The sequence below is a fragment of the Odocoileus virginianus genome, chromosome 28 (assembly GCF_023699985.2).
Source record: "Odocoileus virginianus isolate 20LAN1187 ecotype Illinois chromosome 28, Ovbor_1.2, whole genome shotgun sequence".
NCBI classification, from domain to species: domain Eukaryota; kingdom Metazoa; phylum Chordata; class Mammalia; order Artiodactyla; family Cervidae; genus Odocoileus; species Odocoileus virginianus.
This window is the reverse complement of record NC_069701.1, coordinates 35,645,283-35,669,808: the sequence shown is the minus strand read 5'-3', so window position 1 is coordinate 35,669,808 and position 24,526 is coordinate 35,645,283. Positions and strand designations below refer to the sequence as shown.

The 24,526-nt window shown below is 38.6% G+C and overlaps 2 pseudogenes; both read right to left on the bottom strand.

The window, feature by feature from the left end:
- The window catches only part of LOC110124676 (solute carrier family 22 member 10-like), a 37,304-nt pseudogene extending 17,647 nt beyond the window's left edge, over positions 1 to 19,657 (bottom strand).
- Positions 19,658 to 20,889: 1,232 nt separating this feature from the next.
- Positions 20,890 to 23,492, bottom strand: LOC139031747 (transmembrane protein 216 pseudogene; annotated as a pseudogene).
- Positions 23,493 to 24,526: the final 1,034 nt, after the last annotated feature.

Below are 24,526 nucleotides of genomic sequence, written 5' to 3'. Positions count from 1 at the left end.
GTTAGTATACTGTATTGGTCTTTATCTATCTGGCTTACTTCACTCTGTATAATGGGCTCCAGTTTCATCCATCTCATTAGAACTGATTCAAATGAATTCTTTTTAATGGCTGAGTAATATTCCATGGTGTATATGTACCACAGCTTCCTCATCCATTCGTCTGCTGATGGGCATCTAGGTTGCTTCCATGTCCTGGCTATTATAAACAGTGCTGCGATGAACATTGGGGTGCACGTGTCTCTTTCAGATGGGACACCTCCTGCTTAAAACCGCAAAGGTCAGAGAGATCGTTCTTTTGTAAGTGGATGCATATTTTTGTCCTGTGCCTGGTTTATTTCATTCAGCATATTCTTTTTCATAGTTTATTTATGTTGTACCAAGTACCAGAACGTCATTCTGTTTTCTGGATGAATAATCTCCTATTGTGTATATTCAACGTATTTATTTACCCATTAATCTGCTGATGCATATTTGGATTGCCACCTTCAGGTATTATAAATAATAGTAATGAATACTGATATTCAGCTGTCAAACTCTCTGTTTTTAATTTTTTAGAGTATAAACCTAGGAATGGAATTGCTGGTTCATGTGAAAATTCTGTTTAGACTTTTGACAATCTGCCAAACTGTTTTCCACCTTGTTGTTGTTCAGTCACCAAGTTGTGTCCGACTCTGTGCACCAGGCTTCCCTGTCCTTCACTATCTCCTGAAGTTTGCTCAAATTCATGTCTAGTGAGGCTTAATCATGTTATATTTCCACTGTCAACGAATGAGGGTTTGTTTCAATTTCTCTACTTGCTCACCAACACTTACTATTTCTGCTTTTTTAAAATTATAGCCATCCTAGTAGGTGTGATATGGTTTTCTGTATAGTTTTGACTTGCATTTCTTTAATAAGTGATGATGTTTGGATCTTTTCTGGTGCTTATCAACCACTTGTATATCTTCCTTATAGAAATATATTCAAGTCCTTTGCTAATTTCTAAATTGGTTTATCATTTTGTTATTGAATGGTTCATACATTCTGGATATTAAATACTTATCAGCTGTATTATTTGAAAATATTTTCACCCAATTGTAGGTTATCTTTTATTCTCTTGATAACAACTTTTGATGCACAAGGTTTTTAATTTTGATGAAGTCTGATTTAGCTATTTTTCTTTTGTTTGTGATTTGCGTGTCTAAGGATCCATTACCAAATACAAGGTCATGAAGATTCACTTCTATGCTTCCTTTAAGAGTTTTAAGGTTTTAACTCTTATATATAGGTTATTAATTCACTCAACTTTTGCATATAGAGTGAGAAAAGAGTAAACTTTAAAAAAAAATTCTGTATGGGCATTTAGGGGCTTACTAGGTGGCACCCCACTCTAGTATTCTTGCCTGGAAAATCCCATGGATGGAAGAGCCTGGTAGGCTGCAGTCCATGGGATCGCTAAGAGCTGGACACGACTAAGCAACTTCACTTTCACTTTTCACTTTCATGCATTGGAGAAGGAAATGGCAACCCACTCCAGTGTTCTTGCCTGGAGAATCCCAGGGATGGGAGAGCCTTGGTGGACTGCCGTCTGTGGGGTCGCACAGAGTCGTACACGACTAAGGTGACTTAGCAGCAGCAGCAGCAGGTGGCAGTAGTGGTGAAAAAACCATTCATGCCTATGCAGGAGATGTTAAGAAATGCAGGTTCAACCCCTAGGTTGGAAAGATCCTCTGGAGAAGGGCACAGCAGCCCACTTCAGCGTCTTACCTGGAGAATCCAATGGACATAGGAGCCTGGAGGGCTACAGTCCATAGGGTCTCAAAGAGTGGGACACGACTGAAGTGAATTGGCAGGTGTGAACATGGATATTTAGTGGTTCAACACCATTTCCTGAAAACATTTTTCTTTTCCACTCTGAGTGATCTTGGCACACTTGACAAAAGTCAGTCGGCTTTAAACGTACAATTTTATTTCTGGACTCAGTTCCTTTATGTTGGTTTGTTCCTCTATCCTTATGCCAATATCATAATATTTGGTTATGGCAGTTTTGTAGTAGTTTTGAAACCAAAAAGTGTGAGTCCTCTGAATTTGTCCTTCCTTTTTTTTTTCCCATTTATTTTTATTAGTTGGAGGCTAATTACTTTGCAATTTGTAGTGGTTTTGGTTGAGAGAACAGCATCGAAACATGTATATCCTCTAGGGTGAAATAGATCACCAGCCCAGGCTGGATGCATGAGACAAGTGCTCAGGCCTGGTGCACTGGGAAGACCCAGAGGGATCGGGTAGAGAGGGAGGTGGGAGGGGGGATCGGGATGGGGAATACATGTAAATCCATGGCTGGTTCATGTCAATGAATTTGTCCTTCTTTTTAACATTGTTTGGCTCTTTGGAGCTCCAAATTCACACGAATTTAAAGTTCAGCTTTTCCATTTCTACAGAGAACAATGTTGGAATTTTGATAGGGATTTCATTGAAACTGTTGATTGTATTAAGCAAATTGACTTGTTGCCAACATTAAGTCTTCCAACATCATTAACACAGGATTCCTTTCCATTTATTTAGGGTTTTTCTATTTCTTTCAGCAAGGCTTTATAGTTTACAGTATACAAATATTTTACCTCTTAGATTAATTTTATTGATAGGTAGTTTATTCTTTTAGAAGATATTGTAAGCTTAATAACTTCCTCAATTTCCTTTTCTGCTTGTTCATTGTGGTTATATAATTGTGTGTTTTTCTTGTACCTTACAACTTTGTTGAATTCATTCATGAAATGTAATAGCTCTCTTGTGCATTCTGTGGAATTTTAAATTTGTATAATCATGTCATCTACAAATATAGGTAGACTAAAGTTTTTCTTTTCAATTTGGATAAATTTTATTCCTCTTTCTTATCTAATTAGTCTAATTAGATTCTTCAGTACAATGTTGATTAGCAACAGTGAAAGCAGACGTCCTTGACTTGCTCCTGAAGTTAGTGTGAAAGTTTTCCTTTCACCACTGAGTATAATGTTAGTTGTAATTTTTTTCTTAAATATCCTTTAACCTGTTGGGTTCCCTTTTATTCTTAATAGTCTTATTTTTATCATGAAAGAGTGTTAGGTTTGATAAAATGCTGAATGTTACCAACTGAAATTATGCTTTCTTTATTCTATTAAAGTGCTACATTGCACTGATTGATTTTCTTATGATGAACTACCTTTGCATTCTTGGGATAAATCTGATTTGTTCATGGTATATACTTTTTTAAATATGCAGTTGGATTCAGACTGCTAGCATTTTGTTGTAGATTTTGCATTCATAAGGGGTGTTGCTCTGTTGCTTGCTTGTGATGTCATTATCTGGCTTTGATATCAGAGCAGCATTGGTCCCATAGAGTGAGTTAGGGAGCTTTCCTCCTCTTCTGTTTCATGGAAAACTTCAAGAAGAATTGGTGTTCATGCTGTGTTGGTCAAAGGGTCATTCATTTTTTCCCCCATAAGATGGCTCTAGTAGTGTTCGGTTGTCTTTAACTTCATTTAAAATAATTTTGTTACCTTGTTTTGACACCTGCCATATCAGTGCATTTAAAAAACTTATCGAAGTTGGTGAATTTTTGTGTAGCCATTTTAATATCGAAGATGAAAGAGAAAAAGCAACATTTTCAGCATTGTTGCTTGTTATTGTCCCCAGTTACATCCAACTCTTTGTGACCCCATGGTCTGTAGCCTGTCAGGCTCCTCTGTCCATGGAATTCTCCAGGCAAGAATACTGGAGTGGGTCGCCACTTCCTACTCCAGGGGATCTTCCCGACCCAAGGATCAAACCCATGTTTCTTGTATCTTCTGCATTGGCAGGTGGATTCTTTATCACTGAGCCACCAGGGAAGCCAGCTTATTAACAATTAAAAGCAAATGGGTTTAATTTTCCAATCAAAAGAGAGAGTCACTAAATGGATTTTTTAGAAAAGGACTGAACTATATTCTCCTTACAAGAGGCTCACTTCAGCTTTAAAGACATATATAGGCTCAAAGTGATGGGACAGGAAAGGATACTCTATGCAGAGTACAATTAAATGAGAATATTTTTGTCTGATACTTACATCAGACAAAATAGACTCCAACCAAAAATGGTAAGAAGACACAAAAAGGTGCATTACATAATGATAAAGGAACCATTTATCAAGATGATATATCAGTAATAAATAATTATGCAGCTAACACCAGAGCACCTCAATATATTAAGCAAATACTAACTAAGATCATGGCATCTGGTCATGGCATCTGGTCCCATCACTTCATGGGAAATAGATGGGGAAACAGTGGAAACAGTGTCAGACTTTATTTCTGGGGGCTCCAAAATCACTGCAGATGGTGACTGCAGCCATGAAATTAAAAGATGCTTACTCCTTGGAAGGAAAGTTATGACCAACCTAGGTAGTATATTAAAAAGCAGACACATTATCTAGGGTGAAACAGATCACCAGCCCAGGCCGGATGCACGAGACAAGTGCTCGGGCCTGGTGCACTGGGAAGACCCAGAGGAGAGGGAGGTGGGAGGGGGGATTGGGATGGGGAATACATGTAAATCCATGGCTGATTCATGTCAATGTATGACAAAAACCACTACAATATTGTAAAGTAATTAGCCTCCAACTAATAAAAATAAATGGAAATAAAAATAAAAATAAACAGGGATAAATCTCACACAAAAAAATTAAAATAAAATAAATAAAAAGCAGAGATATTTCTTTGCCAGCAAAGGTCCGTCTAGTCAAGACTATGGTTTTTCCAGTGGTCATGTATGGATGTGAGAGTTGGACTGTGAAGAAAGCTGAGCACCGAAGAATTGATGCTTTTGAACTGTGGTGTTGGAGAAGACTTTGATAGTCCCTTGGACTGCAAGGAGATCCAACCAGTCCATCTTAAAGGAGATCAGTCCTGGGTGTTCATTGGAAGGACTGGTGCTGAAGTTGAAACTCCAATACTTTGGCCACCTTATGTGAAGAGTTGACTCACTAGAAAAAGACCCTGATGCTGGGAGGGATTGGGGGCAGGAGGAGAAGGGGGCGACAGAGGATGAGATGGCTGGATGGCATCACCGACTCAATGGACATGCATTTGGGTAAACTCCGGGAGTTGATGATGGACAGGGAGGTCTGGTGTGCTGCGATTCATGGGGTTGCAAAGAGTCGGACATGACTGAGTGACTGAACTGAACTGAACATATGTGAAAGGAGAAAGAGACAACGGTACAATCATATTGGTGGACCTCATTATTTTGTTTTCAAAAATGTTTAGCCAGATTAAGAAAGTGAGAGAGAAGACTCAAATAAAAAATTAAAAATGAAAGAGGAGACACAGGGTTGTAAGGTACTACTCAAATATTTCTGTGTTTTAATAAAATAAATAAAACCTTTAATAAAAAGTGGTTAACCTAGAAGAAATGGATAAGTTCCTAGACACATACAATCTACCAAGACTGAATCATAAAGAAATGGAAAAATCTGAACAGACCAATAATGACTAAGGAGATTAAATCAGTAATAAAAACCACTGTTTCTCACACACAAAAAGAAAAACAATGCAAAACCTGGACAAGAGGTTTCACAGGTGAATTCTGCCAAACATTTAAAGATGAATTAAACCAGTTCTTCTCAAACACTTCCACAAAATTTGAAGAGGAGGAAACACTCTCAAACTGATTTTAGAAATCCACCACTCTTCTGATTCCAAAGTCAGATAAGGACACTCCAAGAAAACTGCAGACCAACATCTCTGCTGAATACAGATGCAAAACATTCTCAACAAAATATTAGTAAACCAAATTCAATAGCACACTAAAAGGATCATAAAACATGATCAGGTGGAATTCACCCCTAGAATGTAAGGATCACTCAAGATATGCAAATCAACAAATGTGAAAAATCACATAATGGAGTGAAAGGTAAATTAGTATGATCATCTCAAGAGATGCAGACAAAATCCAACATCCTTCAGTGATAAAAATAATTAATCGGGTATAGAAGAAATGTACTTCAACATAATAAAGGCCATACATGACAAATCCTCAGCTAATATCATACTCAACGCTGACAGGTTGAAAGATTTTCCTGTAAGCTTAGGAAAAAACAAGGGTGCCCACTCACAGGTCACATTTAACATAATATTGTAAGTTGTAATCAGAGAAAGGACACAAGAAAAAGGCATAGAAGTTGGAAAGGAAGAATTAAGTTCTGTTTGTAGATGCTATCATCCTATACACAGACAATTCTAAAGACTCAACAGAAAATTTGTTAGAACTAGTCTACAAATTCAGTGAAGTCATAGGATGCAAAATCAACATACAGAAATCAATTGCATTTCTATACACCAAGAATGAAATATGTGAAAAAAGTATTAAAGAGAACAATTCCACTCACAGTAGCATCAAAAAGCACTTTATTGTGAATAATCATAAAGGCTTTGGTCAGAATAATGGTCAACTCTTTTATGAATTACATTTGGCGTAATTGCATACAAACTGCACAATTTTCAGGTGAAAGATAAAATGACATTATGCTTATGGATGGTAAGGGATACTTTAAGCCTCTCAATTCTCCTGTGAAAGACTTGAGTATCTGTCTGCCACTGTTGTCTCTTACCTCAGGATGGACACTGCTGGCCCAGGATAACCCAAACTTCTCACACCACAAATTGTGACTCCTGAGGTCTATAGATTAATTACCTTATACTAAGGTAATATATGGTTGCAAGAATACTTAATATGAGGCTTTTAAAAGCAAGATAAACATCCAGGTTACAACCACAATTATTTTACAGTTCCAGTATTACCTAACTATGCACCAAGTTTTATAGAAATGCCTACCAGTTATGGTGGATTGACCAAGACATGATGACCAGTGTGGGAACCCATCAGCAATTAGCTCACTGAGTCCAGTAGGGACTTAACACAGAAATCATGGCAAAGGCCAGCACTGCTGTTCTCTCTGTGTTTTTAAAGAAGTTGGACCTCTGTCTTGAAGCACCTTCCTTTCTGTTCCTGTAGATAACTCTTCCTCATATTTCTGGATGAAGTATTATGATACTTACCCTCTAAATACTGTTCTGAAATATCCCCCAGATCTTGTGGAGATGATATTTCTGTGTCCAGTACACAGAGCTCTGTGGCAACAAAATGTCATTCATCACAATGAGTTGAATTCTGCATTTCCATCCATAGCTCCCTGGGAACCAAGGCAACCCACCCCAGAGGAAGGGCAGCAGAGATGTGGAGACACTCACCTGTCTGAGAGATGGCTATATATGATGCCCCGCCCCCCAGCATTCCGGCCATGACTAGGGACTGAACCACTGATTTCTGTAACTGATGATCCCATACAAAGTCCCACTGGAAAAGAAAATCAGCACAAAGGAGTTTCACAGCATCTCATAATCCCTCAATGTGCCCTTCATGAATGCATTCTGTTTTTTTTTAACTATGTTTATTCATCTATATCATTCAAGTCTCAGTTTAAGCACGGCTTTTCTAGAATTTCTCAACCAAGTCTTCCAGGTTATAACAGGATCAGTCTTTATATTCACTTAGCACTACATACCCCAGCGGTCCTCAATCTTTGCCACACATTGGAAACACTGAGTTTTTTAAAAAATATTGAAGACTAGATTTCACATCTAGAGTGAAATATACTCCAGTCTGTTTCTCTGACAAGTAACCAGGGTATTGAAATATGTTCTTATTAAAAATAATATTTCCAATTTGCAACTAGATTGAGAACAAGTGACCAAGAATAATTTTTCACAAGTTGTATCAACTAATTACTTGTCTAGTCACCAATCTTTATACTAAAGGTAAAGCTTTGTGATATTAGAATTCATATCCAGTCTGTTGATTTCACTGTCCTCAATTATAAGTGCTTGGCTTTTAAAAAGGTAAGCAATCATGATTGTTGAAAGAATGAAAGACAGGTGGTTACACTAAGCACGTGAACAGTGTTTATGCTATGTTATTCTAAACACCCAGACCATGTACTCACAATTGTAAATGAGGCTTTACCTCAGTCATGATGGTGGAGAAGAAGCCCCGAGCCCTGTGTTCATGTCACTCACGTTGGGAAAGAGCCCATTGAAGTGAAGGAGCTGTCACTGTGGGTGGAGGAAGTGATGACATTTCTCTGGCTTCAAGTAAGAATCCAAGGGGATGGAAATTCTCAGGAGGACATCAAGCCTGAGGGTCCCAGTGTCATTATCAGAGACAGTGTCATTACTGAGGATGTGGACCCAGCAGCGATGCCCTGGAACAGCTGCAGTGAAGTTCTCCAGCAGTATATGGCATGCTATCATCATGAAAGAAGGCAAGGCTAAAAGCATCTGAAGCATCTGGAACTGCCCCAGGCCACCAATTTCATCCTGGAGCTTCTCAAAGGCCACTGTGAAAAGGTGATATTCAAGAGAAGATACAATGACTTTACAGAGACAAGTTCAGAGGCACAAAAAGTTTCCTTACATTAATTCAAGCTGTCTATGTGACCTCGCACCAGTTTCTCATTAATGAGTCTAGTCACCTTACTTGGAACAGAGCAGTTTTCCCAGCCCTTTTGTAACCAGGATATAATACTCTTCTTTTTTTAAAGTAAAGTAATAGAGATAATTATTTACCAAAATACTTCCCATTGTTGACAATGAAATCTGTTTAAACGTTTACTCTCTGAATGTGTTTGTTCTCAGGGGTTATGTAAAATCAGCATTGGACTTTGACATGAACATGGTCTCTAAATAGTCTAAGATAAGCCTGCTACACAGTCTTCAGTATTTCTATAAAATGGAATTTGAGAGACACGGAATTAAATTGCTTTATGATTTTTCTGTGGAAAGAACAGGAAACAAATGTTTTCTTGTTTAATACTGAATTTTATTAAAATAATTAACAAAACACAACCCTACTAGCTTTCAGTAGCTGATATCGTGCTTCAGTTTAACTTACACCAAAAACTCACAATAATTTTAAGTTCCTTGAAATATAGGTACAGGGGAAAGGCAGTAGTAAACTCATGTGAGTTTATTTTCTTGGATTTATTTATTGATTTACATAACATATTATTGGTTTACATAATATATGGACTTCCTGGTGGCTCAGACAGAAAGAATCTGCCTGCAATGCAGGAGACCTGGCTCAATCCCTGGGTTGGGAATATGCCCTGGAGCAGGGAATGGCAACCAACTCCAACATTCTTGCCTAGAGAAATCCACGGACAGAGGAGTCTGGCAGGCTACAGTCCGTGGGGTCACAGAGTCAGACACAGCTGAGCAACTAACACTTTACATAATGTATTAAGTATAATTTATGTGCAATTGTTCAGAATACTGATGAACCGATCCTTTTATCACTATGAAACTGGCCTAGTTATCTCTGGTAATATTCTTTGATTTCAAGTGTATATTTTCTCATTTTCATATAGTCATCCAAGTTTCTTACATTTAGAGTTTGCAAGCTATAACTTTCCAATTCTTTATATACTTTATTAAAATGTTTATTGAGATAACTGTAGAGCCACATACAGCAGCAAGAAATAGTGTAATGAGAAATTGTCTGCACAGTACCCATTTTCCCCTGATAGAAATATTTGCAAAATTATAGTATATTAGTACTAATTTATTGATAGTGATACAATGCACTAACCTTATTCAGACTTCCCCAGTCAGTTTTACCTGTTCATTTTTATATGTGTATGGGGGGGAGGTACTTGGTACCATATAGTTTATCACCTGTTTGGTTTTGTGCATCCACCACCACAGTCAAGATACTAGAGATCCGTCTCCACTGATATACCTCTTGCACATATATGTATATATCCCTCTTGAGTATATAAATACCCTCACCTTGCACCTGCTCCTGTCTTTCCCTTTGCTATCTTTGGCAACTACTAATATGTTTTCCACTTTAAAAATCTGTCATTAAAATATTGTTATATACAAAGAAAAATATGGGGAAGTGAAGCCATCAGGATTGTGATATAGGTCGTTCCTATCTGAGTCCTTCCCTATAGAAGATTAGCTAGCAACTATCCTCAGACAAGTCATTGCTGTGAAAATTCCAGAACTTGAGGACAAGGATGAAGCAATCTCTGAAGGACAAAGATAGAGAAAAATACTTAAGAAGGACAAGAGGAGTGACTACACTCTGACCACATTACTCCTCCCCCAGCCCAACACAGCACCACACCAAGAGGGCCCCCTTGAGCTTACAGTTTCTCCAGTGATAAAAAGAGGATCCAAGTGATCATTCATCTGCCATAGAATTATGAGACGCTTCCCAGGAGGCCCACTCAGATCTGGCCTTGTGGGAATCACTAGGGGAATTCCCAGGTTCAATCACTGGGAATCAAATTGAGATGAAGAAGTGGGCAGAGCTCACAGTAACCAGCACTCAAGTTTTGGTGGGCTGCATTTCTGCTTGTCACAGAATCCAAGTAGAGAGCCTAGTTAGTGATTCTGTTCTTCTGCAGAACCGAGCTGGTGGCCAAAGAGTTCAGTTGGAAATTCTACCTTATTTGGATTTCCAGCCTACAAGCCATACTAGGCATGGTGCTGGCTTATGGCCCTGCCTGAGCAGGGAAGCAAATTCACAAGTTTGCCTAACTTTTGGGTATAGTTTCCATTTCCACCCAATGAGGAACCCTGCCCAGACAACCCAGGCAGCCACAGTACCCATCTGTGGACAGGAAGTCAAGCCAGAAGTTCTGCTCTACTTTTAAGAATAATCTCTGAGCCCATACAACTAAGCACCTTGAACAGTGGCCCTCAGAGCCCAATTATGGTACTACCTATCTGCACAGCCTAGAAAACGGCCTCACCTCATATCACAACCCAACCTATGACGCTGCCTGATCACTGAACATAGTCTGCACCCTTATTCATGCCTCTTCCAAAACCTCACCCAAGTGTAGAACACAGCCTGAAGCCCCACACAACAAGGAAGGTTGTAAAGTGACCTGACCTTTAAAGTCTAGAAGAGGAGACTGTTTGCTTAGAGCAAAGATGCCAATACAAGGAATCAGCAAAAAAAGAAAAAGAGACTCAGATGTATAGAACAGACTTGTGGACTCTGTGGGAGAAGGCGAGGGTGGGATGTTTCAAGAGAACAGCATCGAAACATGTATATCTAGGGTGAAACAGATCACCAGCCCAGGTTGGATGCATGAGACAAGTGCTCGGGCCTGGTGCACTGGGAAGACCCAGAGGGATGGGGTGGAGAGGGAGGTGGGAGGGGGGACCGGGATGGGGAATACATGTAAATCCATGGCTAATTCATTTCAATGTATGACAAAAACCACTGCAATGTTGTAAAGTAATTAGCCTCCAACTAATAAAAATAAATGGGAAAAAAAATAAATAAGCCACCAAAGGAATTAAAGCTCCAGGAACTGACCTAAAAGAAATGGAGATCTATTAACTGTTTGACAAGGAATTAAGAATAATCCTTTTTAAAAATTTCAATGAACTACAATAACATATACACAGACAGTTAACTGAATTACAAAAACAGTGAATGAACAAAATGAAAAATTCAATATAGAAGTGAGAATATCCCCAAAATAAAAAAAACAGATATCTTAGAGCTAAAGAATATGACTGAACTAAAGAATTCAATAGAGAACTTCTATAAAAGACTAAACATTGCAGAAGAAAGATTCAGTGAACCAGGAGATGGGTCATTTGAAATTATTCAGTCAGAGGAGAAAAAAGCAAACAAGAATGAAGAAGAGTGAAGAGAAGCCGTGAGACTTATGGGACAACATAAAGAAAACAATACATGCTTATGAAAATCCAAGAAAGGAAAGAGAAATGGACAAAAATTAATCTCAAGAAAAAATGTCTTAAAAATCCCCAAGCATGGGAAAATAAATAAACATCAGATTCATGGGACCCAGACCCCAAATAAATTAAACCTGAAAGGCATTTACACTGAGACTCATATTATTAAACTGTCAGAAGTCAAACACAAAGAAAAAAAATTTGAAAGCAGCATCAGAAAAGTGGCTTTAACTTAAAAAAGAGTTCCCATAATATTATGATCAGATTTTTAAAAATTTTCTTTCTGCTTTTTTTGGATCACTTTATTATTTAAGGCAAGATTGATTGGATTTTCAAATATGAGTCCCCACCTTAGAGAACCAAGCCTGCCAATTTAGCCAGCAATGATTTTTGTCTCCTTCCCCATTAAAAAATGTCATTTCCTGAGGTTGACGAACACTGTTTGGTGACTTGTCTTCAATGGATCACTTTTTAGACAATGAAATATCAATTCCTTGGCCTCCTGCTGATTCCTCTTTAGTGGCGAACAAAACTGTCACTGCACTGTCACTGCAAGGCTGCCTGGAGCCAGGTAGCTAACAGGATTTGCCGAGGCTGATGGACATTCAACTGATTCTTTTCTGTATGCAGACTGTGTGCTCTGTCATGATAGAATGCAGATTTTTAAAAATTGGTTGAAGTGTAGTTGATTTGCAATGTGGTGTTAATTTCTGTTATACAGCAGAGTGATTCGGCTGTATATAGTCTTTCTCATTATGCTTTTTTTTAAAACTTTTTTTTTCCATTTATTTTTATTAGTTGGAGGCTAATTACTTTACATCATTACAGTAGTTTTTGTCATACATTGAAATGAATTAGCCATGGATTTACATGTATTCCCCATCCCAGTCCCCCCTCCCACCTCCCTCTCCACCCGATCCCTCTGGGTCTTCCCAGTGCACCAGGGGCCTGGTGCACTGGGAAGACTCATTATGCTTCATTATACAATAATTTATTTTTATACCCAGCTGGGCCATATGCCTGCTGTACTTCCCAGATCCAAGCTGCTCAGGTTTCCAGGTCCTCCGTGAGGGCACAGTCCCAGGGGGGCCATGAGTCTCCTCAGGGGAGCTCGTCTCAGGCTGTGACACTCCTGGCAATACAATATAGAGCCCAGAAATAAATCATTTACATATAGAATCAACTAACACTTGACAAGTGTTAGTTGCTCAGTCATGTCTGACTCTTTGTGACCCCATGGACTATAGCCAACCAGGCTCCTCTGTCCATAGAATTCCCCAGGCAGAATACTGGAGTGGGTTGCCATTTCCTCCTCCCAGGGGACATTCCCAACCCAGGGATTGAACCCTGAACTGCAAGCAGGAGACGTAAGAGATGAGGATTTGACCCCTGGGTCAGTAAGATCCCTTGGAGGAGGGCATGGCAACCCATTCCACTACTCTTGCCTGGGGAATCCCATGGACAGAGAAGCCTGGTTGGCTACAGTCTGTAGAGTCGCAAAGAGCCAGACACAGCTGAAGCGACTTAGCATGCATGCAATATTTGATAAAGGAGCCAAGAATACTTATTGGAGACAGCATAGTCTCTTCAGTAAATGATGCTGGAAAACTGGATATTCATGTGTGAAAGAAAGAAACTGGACCTCTCTCTTACAGCACTTAACAAAAAATAATACCCAAAATGGGTTAAGAACTTAAACATACAACCTGACTCCTAGAAGAAGACATAGGAGGGAAGCATTTTGACGTTGGTCTTGGCAATGAGTTTACTGATGATACCGAACTACAAGCTACATAAGCAAAACTAAACAAATGGGACCATATCAAATTAGAAAGCTACTACACATTAAAGAAATGATCCATAAATTAAATAGAAGCTGTGGAATGACAGAAAATATTTCAAATTTATACATGTGATAAGAAATTAACATCCAAAATACTTAAGAAACACACATAATTTAATAGCAAAAAGAAAAATCCTACCAATATAAACAAAGCATGTGAATAGACATTTCTCCAAGGGAGATATTCAAAGGCAAACAGATAAATGAAAGCATTTAATATCACTAATTAACAGGGAAATGTGAACCCAAACTACAATGAGATACCTACCTCACATCTGTTAAAACAATTATCATATAATCATATAAAGAATAAGAGATAATAAGTGCTGGTAAGCATGAGGACAAAATGAAAGGCATGGAGACTGCTGGTGGCAAAGCAAACTGGAACAACCACTGTAGAAAGCAATATGGAAAGTCCTCTAAATACTAATAATAAAACTATCATAAGATTTAGCATTCCTACTTCTGGATACAAAATCGAAAGAAGTGAAGTCACCATCTTAAAGAGATATCTGCATCTCATCTCCAATGTACATTAGAGCACTATTTACAATACTCAAGACATGGAAACAGTCTAGCGTTCTGTCAATGTATGGATAAAGAATATGTGCTTTATATATATAGTTCTCATCACAAAAATTGTAACTATGTGAGGTGTTGTATCTATGTGAGGTGGTAACTAAGGTTGTTTTATTAACTATTTCACAGTACATACATATATTTAATTATTATGCTGTACATCTTAAACTTACACAATGTTAACATAAGACATATCTCTTATTTTATCTCATGAAGCTGAAAATTTTATTTTTAACCAATTAATAATATTGTATGTAATATTTTGAAGTTGGCTTTTATGCTAATCAAAATTATACAGATATTCATTAAAGTTGCTATCAATAGCTTATTTCTTTCTGCTGCTGAGTACATGAAATGTAGATACAAATGTTAGTTTAACCCATCACCTGATGAAAGCCATCTAGATAGTTTTTAGTTTTAGTATTTGTTTTTTCATAACTGAGATATAATAGACAAAATTCATAACATTAAGATATACTATGTGTTAATTTGGTACATTGTATATTGCAATATGATCACCAACATAGTGTTAGGTAACACTTTATTCATGTCACAGAATTATCATTTCCTTTCTGTGGTGATCTGGTCTGTTACTAAGTTTGAAATTTATAATGTAGTATTATGGACGGGTGGCTCAGTGGTAAAGAACCCACCTGCCAATGCAGGAGATCCAAGAGATGCCGATTTGATCCCTGGGTCGGGAAGATCCCCTGGAGAAGGAAATAGCAACCCACTCCAGTATTCTTGCCTGGGAAATCCCACGTACAGAGGAACCTGGCAGGGTACAGTCCATGGGGTCACAAAGAGTCGGACCCCTCTGAGCATGCGCACAAACACCAATTGCGGACTATGAAAATCACTAACTGTGCCTTACACCTGCAGAACTTATTTATCTACTAGTTGCAAGTTTATACCATTAAAATTTTCACTAATTCCACCATCTCCCAGCCCCAATAACCACCATTTTACTCTGTTTCCATAAGTTTGCCGGGTTTAGATCTGACATGTTATACACAGAATGTGTCATTCTCTGACATCTCATTTAGCACAGTGTTTTCAAGGTCCTATCGCCACAAACAGTAAGATTTCCTTTCCTCGTGGGTAAACAATATTTCGTCATATATATTAGACGTATGCAACGTATATATACACACACACACACCACTAGGTTATCCATCACCAAGCGGTTGACATTTAGATTGTTTCCATATCCTGAAGACTGCAAATAGTGCTTCAGTAAACATGGGAGTATAGCTATCTTTTTAATTTCCTCTTTTCATTTCCTTTGGATATATGCCAAAAGCAAGATTACTGGATCATATGGCAATTCTATTTTTAATTTTCAGAGGAAACTCCATGCTGTTTTCCATAGTGACTGTATTAATTTACATTGCCACTGGTAGTGTACAAAAGTTCGCCCTTGTCCACATTCTCACCAGCACTTACTATCGCATGTCTTCTTGATGATAGCTATTAACTAAAAATCAACAGTGATTAAGTCAGAGGACAAATAAAGAATTTTATTTGAGCCAAATAGAGGATTATAATCTCAGAGACAGTCTTTAGAAGGCTGATAGCTGTTTCACTTGTTAGAAGTCAAAGGCACAGTCCTATACACTTTTGAGACAAAGGATCATACATGAAAATGACACAGACGTTTTATGCAGTTCACAAAAGGTACCTAGTTCAGATCTGTACATTTGAAGTGAGCAGCAGGTCTCTGTGATCCCTTACAGAATTAGGAAAACAAAAGTTAATCTTCTAAAGGGTTGCTGACATTGGAAGAAAAAGAAAAAAGGACACTGATGTTTATGATCAAACAGGCTTTATCACCTTTCTGGAGGTCTGTTTAATGTATGATGCAGAAGCACATTGCACTATGGTTTGCAAATATTTTTTCCATCTGTACTATGTAACATTACTTAGCAGTAAACAGGAATACAATAGTGATACAAAGAAAAGCAGGCATGACTTTCATATACACTAAACCATGCAAAAGCCAAATGCAAAAAAATAATTAGTCTATAATTATATTTATGTGATGTTCTAGAATAAGCAAAAGTGATATCTAGTGAAATATATAGTGGAGGAGAGATGAGGACTAGGGGACAATTCTGACTAAAGAATGAACACAAAAGGTCTTTCTAGGCAGATGGAATTAATCTGCCTGTTTATAGAACTGTGGCTTATACTGACATATGAATTTACCAAATACACTGAATTTTTTGTTTATTCCATACAATCCTGTACGTGCCCAATCTCATCAAATACATTGACTTTTGAACATAGAATTCATACATGTGACTATGTGTGAATTTTATCTAATAAAGAAACCATGAACAATAATAAAGAGATGTGTATGAAAGTAATTACTACAAATATCTAGAGGGTGGTTTCTAATAAAATATTATTCTGGAGGGGCAAATATGCGTATTCTTAGTTAATAGTGTGTTACAGTTTGTAACTTTGATAGTAGTTAATAACAGTTTTTTAATAATAATTTAAATATATATATATATACACACACATTTTATATACTTTTCTTTGAAGATAGCAAAGGACAGGGAAGCCTGACATGCTGCAGGCCATGGGGTTGCAAAGAGGCTATAAAAAGTTAGATAAGGTTAGAGAGGTAAAGAGACAGAGGAGGCTAGATCTAATATTGAACGTAAGAGTGTTGACTTTCATTCTGCATGAGATGGAAGCCACAAGAGATATTTGAGCTGAGATCTGGCATCACATGAAAAATTGTAAAAGACTTCATTGAAAAATTATGTGTGAATTGGAGAAGGGAGAATAGTCCAGATGAAAAATGAGAGTGATTTAGACTTGGTAAGTAATAGTTCAGGTCGTTAAGGGCAGTCAGATTTTGAATGTCACTTGAAGAAGGTGGCTCAGACAGTAAAGAATCTGCCTGGAAGGTGGGAGACCCAGGCTCGACTCCTAGGTTGGGAAGATACCCTGGAGAAGGGAATGGCAACCCACTCCAGTATTTTTGCCAGGAGAATCCCATGAACAGAGTAGTTTGGCGGGCTACAGTCCACGGTGTCGCAAAAGAATCAAACATGACTGAGCAACGAACACACAAATAAACATTTGGAAGTGAAAATACAGAAAACATTAGGATTTTAAGAAACTTGGTGGGGCTGAATGTATTATGTGTATGTGTGTGTGCTCAGTAGCTCAGCCATGTCCTACTCTTTGCAAACCCATGGACTGTAGTTTGCCAGGCTCCTATGTCCATGGAATTCTCCAGGCAAGAATACTGGAATGGTTTGCCATTTCTTTCTTTGGGGGATCTCCTGGGGGAGGGAGCCAAAAGGGGTGGCCTTACAGATGTCTCCTGCCACCTTCTGACACCCAGGAAATTATGAGACTTTACACTGGGCTTCCAGGGAAGGGAGGACTGGAATTTGGCTAAACCAGAAACCAGACCAGACCAGAACAGAATCAGAATTTGAGTTCTCTGCCAACTGAAGGTGATCAGGCTCTGACCTTCATCTCAGACTGAGGCCCTTTGACCAGACTCCTGGGTCCAGGACCGGGGCACTAGAAAAAATGGTAGGATAGGAAGGATTAAGAAGATGAAAGAGAGAAGGAAGCGGAGAGAGATCAATAAAGCCTCTTGCTCCTTACCCAGTCAGGGCACTCTGGGGAGTCGTCTGCATTAGGAGGAGACCAAGGACAAAAGGATCCCAGTTGCATCCACTGGGCCTGGTCTATCAGCAGGCAAGCCCATTGTTGAGTACCCCAAGTCGTTAGGATGTCAGTTGCAGCAAAGAAGAGTCCCCATCAGAGTCATCATTTGTTGTAGGAAGGGGAACACCTTTTCCAAGGCCTGAAAGTAGGCTCTTATCTAACACTTGGAAATGAATTGTCTAAGGAGACACACAAACTGAGAAAGCAAGAGACTTTATTGGGAAGGGGCACCTGAGGGGAGAGTGGTATGATAAGGGAACCCAGGGGAACTGCTCTATGGAATGCATTTTGTATGTGTGTTAGTCACTTAGTCATGTCTGACTCTTTGGGACCCCATGGACTGTAGCCCACCAGGCTCTTCTGTCCATGGGATTCCTAGGCAAGAATACTGGAGTGGGTGGCCATTTCCTTTTCCAGGGGAACTTCCTGACCCAGGGATCGAACCCAGATCTCCTGCATTACAGGCAGATTCTTTACCATCTGAGCTATAGGGAAGTCCTCCTGGAACTGAGTAATTGAATGTATTATAGGAATGTTAAAAATATAAATAGATGAGAAGAAAATGAGAAAGAATTTTTTTCATGAAAGAAATCAGAGAATAAGGCAGTAGCTGAATAAGAAAGTGGGTTCATCAGAAGTTTATTCTGTTTTCTGTTTAAGTTGGAATACCTCACTCCCTGTTTGTACATCAGGAGCCTGATAATTCTTAGATAAAGCTTACCCCATGCTACAGAATTCTTCTATGTCCTGTATTTCCTTGTCTCACCAAAGGTTGGGGCAGATCTGATTCCACTGATTTAGTAGAATATGTCTTTAGGATGAAGGCAGCATCTTTCTGGGGCATCTTTCTTGGGAAGCCTTTTGAGGAGGCCTCAATTTTCAGAGTGGCCTTGCCTAATAGAAGTTTCTCATATGGTCTAGGTGCAGTCTGTCTCCACTAAACAAATGTGGATATGAACTCTAGTTTTTCCCCTTTATGCTGTTGAAGGCTTTCAATGAGATCAAATCAATGAAGTGAGCTGTAGCGTATCAATGAAAAGGTCTTTTTGCATAGGTGGTAATGTACTTTGATACTTTCCTCTTTATCTTTTTGTATCAATTGTCAGGTTTTCCTTTCTTGTTACCATAATTCTTGCTTAAAACTTTTTCTAGTTTGGACAGTTTGTTTTATAAACTGATAGCAACTAACTTCAATTGTATGCAAGAACTCTATGAATTTATTTGCCACAAACACACAGGGCATGTGCTATTGGTGTCAGAATTTACATTTTCTTATTCTATATTTATAAAAGAATTTATGGTCATGAATTTTTAATACTTTTTGTATTTAAATTTTAAGTCGAGGCTAAAAGGTAATTTACATACCACCATCCCAGTGTTACATTATTATTTGTCTTTACATTTACCTTTACCAGTGAGACTTGTACTTTCTTATGTTTTTGTGTTGCTGCTTAGCATTGTTTCTTTGCAACTTAAAGAGCTACCTGAACTTCTCTGAAATGATTATTTCAAATTCTTTGTCAGGCAGTTCATAGATATCCATTTCTTTAGGGTCAGTTCCTGGAGCTGTATTTTGTTTCTTTGGTTGTCTCATATTTCTCCAAGTCTTCATGATTCTTATAACCTTGCATTTTTGAAGAAGCAGTCACCCTTTCCAGTCATTACAGACTGGTTTTGGCAGGGAAATTTCCACACCAGTCACCTTGGCCAGAAACTCTGGACAGGCCAGCTGTCGGGGACCCTGGGTGGGCTGCCCGGTGAGGGCCATGGGCAGAGCCTGATGTCAGAATCCACAGAAAGGCTTTCTCTTTCTTTCTGCCATGAAAGAATTTTTAGGCCAAAGGGATTTTTCTCAGCGCTGCTCATGCTTTGTTGAGAGAATGACAGGAGGAAAGTGAAGCTTTTCTATTTCCCTTTGAAATGAGTTTTTACTCATTTCTGTGCTGCACCAGGCTGATGAAACCTCTTGCCTGGGTTCCAGGTACCTTAAAAAGGAAATTTCATCCATGGGCCATTGTGAAATTGGTGTTTCCATGGAACAGGAAGGCTGGGACATCCTCTTCTGCCATCTTTCTGATGTTGATCTCTTTTATCATTTGGTCTTTCATGCCATGTTTAAGAAATCACTGACTAACCAAAATCATGAAGACTTAATCTTATATTTTCTTCTGGAAATTCACAGTTTAATTCTTTTCTTTTTTCTCACAGTTTAATTCTTATGTTCAAGTCCAGGATTCATTTTGAAACTTGTTTGTTTATGGTCACATCTGACTCTTTGTGACTCCATGGACTATAGCCCATCAGCCTCCTCTGTCCATGGGATTTTCCAGGCAAGAATACTGGAGTGGGTAGCCATTCCCTTCTCCAGGGGATCCTTCTGACCCAGGAATCGAATTCCAGTCTCTCGCACTGCAGGTAGATTCTTTACCATTTGAGCCACCCAGAAAGCCCCATGGTATATCATAGAGGTCCTAAAACTTTATGTGTATGTGTATCTTTTCCTCCAAGCATTATCTATGAAGACTGCCTTTCTCCCACTGATTTTTCTGGTCCCCTTTGTTAAATATCAGTTGGCCATAACTTTAGGATTTGTTTCTGTTCTCTCAATTTTATTCCTTTATGGTAAATTCTGTTCTAATGCCTGAATCACACTGTATTATAGCTTTGCAGTAATCTTTGAAATTGAAGAGTGAAATTCCTCTAAGTTTTTCTTTACCAATATTGTTTTGGCTAATCTGTGTCCTTGAATCCATATGAATATTCATAACAAAGATATTACAAATTGACAATTAATGATATAATTGACAATGAAAGTCAAATTCTGCCTCAAAAAGTCAGCTGAGATTTGGATAGAAATTGTGCTGAAGCTATAGATCAACTTGAGAAACAGTGCTTTATTGACAACACTAAACCTTCTGATACAAGATTGAGAGCTATCTTTCCATTTATGTATTAGAGATCTTCATTTTCTCAGAACACTGTTTTTTTTTTTTTTTTTTGGTTTATAGTTGACAATTCTTATACTCCTATTAATTTGTTAACAGAAAATACATATTATAAAACAATGTTTGTTTCATGAGGAGAGTAGAAAAATAACACTATGAGTTACTTAAAAAGCTCTGGAGCTCAGTTTCTGAGAAATGCGATGAGTGGCTTTTGCATCACTCTGGGAGCACACCCTCCTGAGGCACCCCATGCTCCTGCAGGACATGTGGGGCACAGCACACACAGGGAGCCTGTGGCTCAGGTCCTTCTGGAAGCCCAGGGAGCCTGAAAGGTCCACACAAGATGCTCTTGCCACGATGATCAAAGAGGAAAACCTGAGGTCAGAACGGAGCTGGTTCCGAGAAGGGCCAGGAAGGCACCAGCCTTGCCCCTCCCTATTCTGGAGTATAGAAGAGTCTCCTGGGCTGATGGTCCTGGTTGAGAAGACGGTGCCCAACAGCCTTATGCTGGGTTTGTTCCCCAGCTCTCTGTGCCGAGGAAAAGCTGCAACCTTTTCCAACATGGCCTGCCACTTCTCACTGCTGTGGCTGAAGTATCAGATGTATGTGTGGTCTCAACCTGTGAGGGCTGCTGGTTGAAATTTCTGCACTTTACGTCCTGTCTATACTGGAGGAAATGGCCAGGGTTAGCACCTCAAGCGGAAGCTCTGAGCTACAGTAGAATAGCAAGATGCTGTTCATGATGGCTTCCAGGAGGATCACAGAGGTCCACAGCAGCAGGTAATAAGGACGCCACCATGGTGGACAGGAAGGTCAAGACCACATTAATATCATGTGGTATCTTCCATTGGCAGAGACTTCCCTTTGTACCAAAGAGTAGTCAAATTACTTCAGTTCCAAGATACAGGAAGAGCATCATCGCATCCAGTACTAGATTGGCTGTTGGGTATGGGAGCAGGAGATCTTTATACAGAAATACAAAGAGTTCTAGCAGGAAATAGGTAGCATAATACCATCCATTCAGAAAGGACAGGATTTCCATGATGGTGGAAGACAATAGTTTACCTCCAAAATCTCACTTCGTGGTACCATCTTCAGACTTCATCTATTAATTTTTTCTGTGTATTTTATTCTCTGTGATACTCTTGTAAATAGATTTTTAAGATTTATTTATTTATTTATTTATTTTTATATCTAGGGTGAAACAGATCACCAGCCCAGGTTGGATGCATGAGACAGGTGCTTGGGCCTGGTGCACTGGGAAGACCCAGAGGGATGGGGTGGAGAGGGAGGTGGGAGGGGGGACCGGGATGGGGAATACATGTAACTCCATGGCTAATTCATTTCAATGTATGACAAAAACCACTGCAATGTTGTAAAGTAATTAGCCTCCAACTAATAAAAATAAATGGAAAAAAAACTAAGATTTATTTTTGGATTGTCTATTGCTAGTGTGGCTCAGATGGTAAAGAATCTGTCTGCAATGTGGGAGGCCTGGGTTCAACCCCTGGATTGGGAAGATCCCTTGGAGGAGGGCATGGCAACCCACTCCAGCATTCTTGCCTGGAGAATCCCCATGGACAGAGAAGCCTGGCGGGCTGCAGTCTGTGGAGTCACAAAGAGTTGGACACGACTGAGTGACTAAGCACAGCACACACGTTGCTAGTGTAGAGAAATACAGTTGACTTTTACAATTTATTTAGTATTCTGCAAAGTTGGTAAACTCATTTCTTACTTCTGATGGCTATTTAGTGGATCCTTGGGAGTTTCTACATACAAAATTTTTTCATCTATAGATAAAGACAGTTGTGCTTTTCATTTTCCAATATATACATCTTTTATTTATTTTCCTTCTCTTAGTTACCTTCACTAAAACTTTGAATACATTGTTGAATATACATGGTGGTAGTTGACATCATTATATTTTTCCTGAATTTATGGTGAAGAAATCAGCCGTTCATCATTTAGGATGAGAATTTCTGTATGTTCTTTATATTTGCTCTTTATTAGGGGATATAGTTGATACACTCCATAATTGCACATCTTGTGGAGATTGTACATATGCATACACTTCCATACCATCACTACACTAAGGAACTAACCATACTGACTATCTCCAGAAATTCCCTTCTGTTGCTTTGTCATCTTTTTAAATGAACACAACATAAGATCCATCCCTTTAACATATTATAAAATGCACAATACAATGTTGCTAACTAACTCTCTCTATATGTATATATATATATATATATGGCCTTATTCATCTTGAATAAAAAACTTTATACTCATTGGAAAATAATTTTCAACTTGCCCTATCCCTTCAGCTCCTGACAACTACCTTTCATTTTACTCTCTTCTTTTATGACTTTGGCTATTTTAAAACCTTGTATAAGTGGAATTGTGCTGTATTTGTCCTTCAGTAATCAGATTATTTCAGGTATCATAATGTCTATGTGCTTATACACATTGTCCCAGTGGCAGGATTGACTTCTTTGTAATGCACAAATAATATTGCATCTAAGTAAGACTTAAACACAGACTTGGGACTTTAAAAATCTTCAGAAGTCAGACAAATGGATAAGGAAGCTGTGGTACATATACACCATGGAATATTACTCAGCCATTAAAAAGAATTCATTTGAATCAGTTCTAATGAGATGGATGAAACTGGAGCCCATTATACAGAGTGAAGTAAGCCAGAAAGATAAAGACCATTACAGTATACTAACACATATATATGGAATTTAGAAAGATGGTAACGATAACCCTATATGCAAAACAGAAAAAGAGACACAGATGTATAAAACAGACTTTCGGACTCTGTGGGAGAAGGCGAGGGTGGAATGTTTCAAGAGAACAGCATTGAAACATGTATATTATCTAGGGTGAAACAGATCACCAGCCCAGGTTGGATGCATGAGACAAGTGCTCAGGCCTGGTGCACTGGGAAGACCCAGAGGGATCGGGTGGAGAGGGAGGTAGGAGAGGGGGTCGGGATGGGGAACACATGTAAATCCATGGCTGATTCGTGTCAATGTATGACAAAACCCACTACAATATTGTAAAGTAATTAGCCTCCAACTAATAAAAAAAAATAAAAATAAATAAATAAATAAAAATCTTCAGAAGAAAAAGATAGGGAAAATCTTCTTTGACATTATTGTTGGCAATGATTTCTAGGATTTGGCATGAAAATCACAGGCAACAAGACCAAAAATAGAAAAGTGGGACTACATCAAACTCAAAAACTTCTAAAAAGCAAATAAAATAATCAACAAAATGAAAAGGTGTACATGCTCTTTGTTAGGGTGAAGTCCCCTTCTATTGCCCATTTCTCATCTATTTTCTAAAAGAGTTTGTGAAGGATTCATGCTAATTCCTTTGACATGTTTGGTAGAGTTCACCAGTGAAACTAAATGAGCTTGAGCTTCTCTTTGTGGGGAGTTTTAAAATTATTAGCTCACCTTTATAGTCTTATTTAGATTTTCTATTCCTTCTTCATGTCAGTTTTGGTAAATTTTGTCTTTCTAGGAATTTGTCTGTTTCATGAAAGTTATCTTTTTCTTCCTTCCAATGAATATTCCTTCCAATCAGTCCTGAATATTCATTGGAAGGACTGATGCTGAAGCTGAAACTGCAATACTTTGGCCACCTGATGCAAAGAACTGACTCATTGGAAAAGACCCTGATGC